The sequence below is a fragment of the Pongo abelii genome, chromosome 13, assembly GCF_028885655.2.
Source record: "Pongo abelii isolate AG06213 chromosome 13, NHGRI_mPonAbe1-v2.0_pri, whole genome shotgun sequence".
Taxonomy (NCBI): Eukaryota; Metazoa; Chordata; class Mammalia; order Primates; family Hominidae; genus Pongo; species Pongo abelii.
This window is the reverse complement of record NC_071998.2, coordinates 93577694-93581263: the sequence shown is the minus strand read 5'-3', so window position 1 is coordinate 93581263 and position 3570 is coordinate 93577694. Positions and strand designations below refer to the sequence as shown.

General features: G+C 36.8%; 1 pseudogene; it reads right to left on the bottom strand.

Annotated features, from left to right (window-relative positions):
- Positions 1 to 512: 512 nt before the first annotated feature.
- On the bottom strand, positions 513 to 3169 carry LOC100461513 (serine-rich coiled-coil domain-containing protein 2-like; annotated as a pseudogene).
- Positions 3170 to 3570: the final 401 nt, after the last annotated feature.

Below are 3570 nucleotides of genomic sequence, written 5' to 3'. Positions count from 1 at the left end.
AGCAAACAGCATGTAAAACTGTTACAGAACAGATTGTTTTTAAAAAACAAATTGGCAGGTGACAGCTATGTACTTAATATATCTTTGGTTTAAGAAGACTAGGATAATGATTAGAGGCCAAAGAATCCCCAAAATATAAATTGCTATTTGGATTCTACATGATTTATTGTATTTGTCTTAGTGGTTTTGAGTTGCTTGTTTGGCTTAGAAGTTTTGAGGCTCTAGTTGGAGGTTGGTTATTTGTTTTTGTTTGAAAGAACCTGAAGGGTGACAGAGCTTAGATGCTTTCAGATTCCAATTAGTTGTACAATTTTTTTTCTTACTTGATGTTGACTGAAGTTTTGCTGAATTACATGCTGTGATGATCAAAGACTTCTTACAAGTGGCAGTCCTGCTTGGAGATGATTCAGAAACTGGAGGAGGTATCACAGAATCAAGATGGATGGCTTTAAAAGCTGCAGGGACATGAGGTGACATGTATAGCTTCTAACTCTCTTAGCCTGGTCTACTGTACTAGACTGGACAGGTGTCTGAAGAAAAGTGGATACAAACTGCATGTCACTAATTTTATTATTTGCCAAATGATAAGGCTCTTGAGCATTTACAGTCATGTTTAAGTTTGCTTCAGAAAATTTACTCTTAGCCACATCCATTGTTAATGTGGGCTTGATGCCAAAGGCTGGTCTTCCAAACCATAGTTGCTTTCTTGTTGCAAGTCATATGTAAAGCTTTCATCCAGATATGCAAAGCCCTGACACATGTCTTGGATTGCACCTTCGCTGGGAACCTCCACGTGTTGGGGCTATATTCATTCTCTCTTGGTGTAGTCTGTTGGTCTGGGAAGGCTGCTGGAAGGCTGTAGCACTTGAGGAGGAATTTGTCTCCAGGGCATTTTGGTATATTTATCAGTATGTGTGCATTTTTCCTCTTTAGATTTTTGGTGGCTGTTATACTGAATTGCAAGCTGAAGTTCTCTAATTGTTGGATCTTTTCATCTTTTGTCTTTATTTTCTCTTTGTTTTATTTCATTTAATAAATCTTCATTCTCATATACTTCATCACCATCTTCTGGTTCTGTACTTGATGGCAATGATAGTTGAATATCATGCCAGGAACCATTTCCTTCATGCTGATGCAGGAGATGTTTCAGTTTGAGTAACTGAGTTTTTACAAAGCTCCAATCTTGAACCATGTGCTGGAGGGTCATCTCATCCAGCATCACTGCATTTTCTGGTACATCTACAAACATTTTCTGAACCTGGAAAAAGGGATGTCTCTCCATAGCTTTCAAAATGACCCAAAGAAGATTCACTATAGGGAGAGCCTCTGCTCAAATTACTTTATCTGTGGTAATCATAGTGGTTAGGATGACTGACGTGGTAGCGTTCCTGTCTACTCAATTTCTAGGGTGGCCTTTTCCAAAATTCTTGGTGTTGGTGACTGACCAACACTTCTGCCTGGTCAGTCAAAGCAGTTATATTTTCACGCTCCACATTTTCAAGATGTGTATCATAAGGCCATCATCCTCAAATTCACATGATTCAAGATTATTCAAAATATCTATGCTGTTCATTTCATAGGACTCATAACTCCCAATTGGATAGACATTTCCAGTGGGTTCCAAGCCCTCTTCATTCCACATGTATGTTCCATTACAGCTGTCAGATGGAGAGTCCAAATGAAGAACCAGCTCTGAAATCTATGTCTGGTAAAATCAAATTATTCCCAGAAGTATGTTTTGTATATTCACTCATTAGAGACATTTATATCTATTTATCAGTTTCACTGAAAGATTTTTTTTCATTTTCCTTGAGAGAATCAGATATATTCTGGGGTGTTACTTTTTCATATTTTTCTTCTTTGAGAGAAATTTCCTCTAGAGTTATTCTAGTTCTGTTGAAGTCTTTTGCACCTATTAAATAGTCTCTGAAGTCTTCACTTAAATCATTCTTATCAGAAGATGACAGAGAAGACAAGGAAATATTATCCACATCATCACTCAGCTATCTATTTTAGCATCATGTTTCATGGTCTGGTCATTTTGTGTTCTATAACTTTCATTTTCATTTAATTCTTGGTCCTCATTAGTAGCTTTATCCTTAGCCAAAGCTGCAGCATCATCTTCTACAGGTATGTCAGCAGGGGAATTTTTATTTCCATTAATTGTGATCCATCAAAGTCCCAGAAACTTGAGGCCAGCTCGATTTCCGTAGAGAGAGATGAACCATCCAATAACCTAAAGTGAAAGTTGCACCTGGGCCATTGTAAAGCCAATTTCTTTCCACCAGCAGCATAAGACCTAATAAATCCTTATCCCAAATGTTCACTCTAATTTGGTACTTCTTACTGCTTATAGTTTCTTGTTAGCATACATAAGTGCAGAGGTACTCTAATGGATAGCTGTTAGTACTTAAAAGACTGTACTGTTAGTACTTACAAGATCTATAGTTCCATTGAAGGAGTGTGATCTGATTATAGATAAAGGTGCAAGAAATGAACTCTGAATGGAATGTGAACAGTTGTGTGACCTTACCATTTTTTCACTAGTAATATGCATAATATTGTCTGAGGATTCAGCTAAGCTTTCTCTAGAACTATTTCTAGTAGCACAAGAGCTTGCTCTAGGTCCTTGCATGCTATTGAAACTCAATGGGTTTCCATAAAACCCATTCAATAGTGATTTTTGGAGCACTGACTGAAGAATATGACGTCCTTCCTAATAATGTGCCTTTGATGAATTTACCCAAATTAGATGGTCCAGTAAAAGTCCTTTGGTTTATCTCCTTTGCAGATGACACACAGTGGATGGCTTTGCTAACTTTGATGTGAATAAAGAAACACTTTTCAAATCTCCCTTTATCCTGTTTTTATCAAACATTACTTGAATAGGAACATGTTTTTCAGGATCAATTAATTAATGGTAAATTTTGAGTTTTGTTAGGCTCTTCAGTACCTTCTGTACTAAGTTGGTATTTATTTGCTTTTCTCCAATTAAATGAATGGGTGATGGACAATCAGAGGCATTGTTTATTATGTAACTTTTGATGTTACTACTCTTAGACGTTCCTAATATATTTGACATTGGCTGCACTGTACTTCTGAGAGATTTTGTTCAATACTTTGGTAACTTGGAATCCAAAAATGCCTTCATCAGTGTTTTTCCATCCATGAGCTATGAGGTGCATTTTTTCTTAGAATTTAACATAATCTATAGGAGTGAAACACCAACATTCCAATCTAAGATCACAAAGAATCTGTGAATCAGTAATTTCCATACTGCTAAGGTGTAGTCTAGAAACAGCAACCCTAGCTGGACGAGTAGCCTACCAACATGAATTTGCATTTATTGAAATAGAAACTCAAGCTTAAACAGGAAGGACCGCCTCAAAGGAGTCATTCCTTTTTTTAATTTGTCAAGAAAGTAGGTGCATTTAAATACACATGCACGTGCACACGCACACACGAATGCAGAGATACACACACATATATCTGCATACATAGATATATAAAAGAGAAGGAAATTTGAATCCACAGCAACTGTGTGATCCACCAGTTTTATCTCAGAATGCT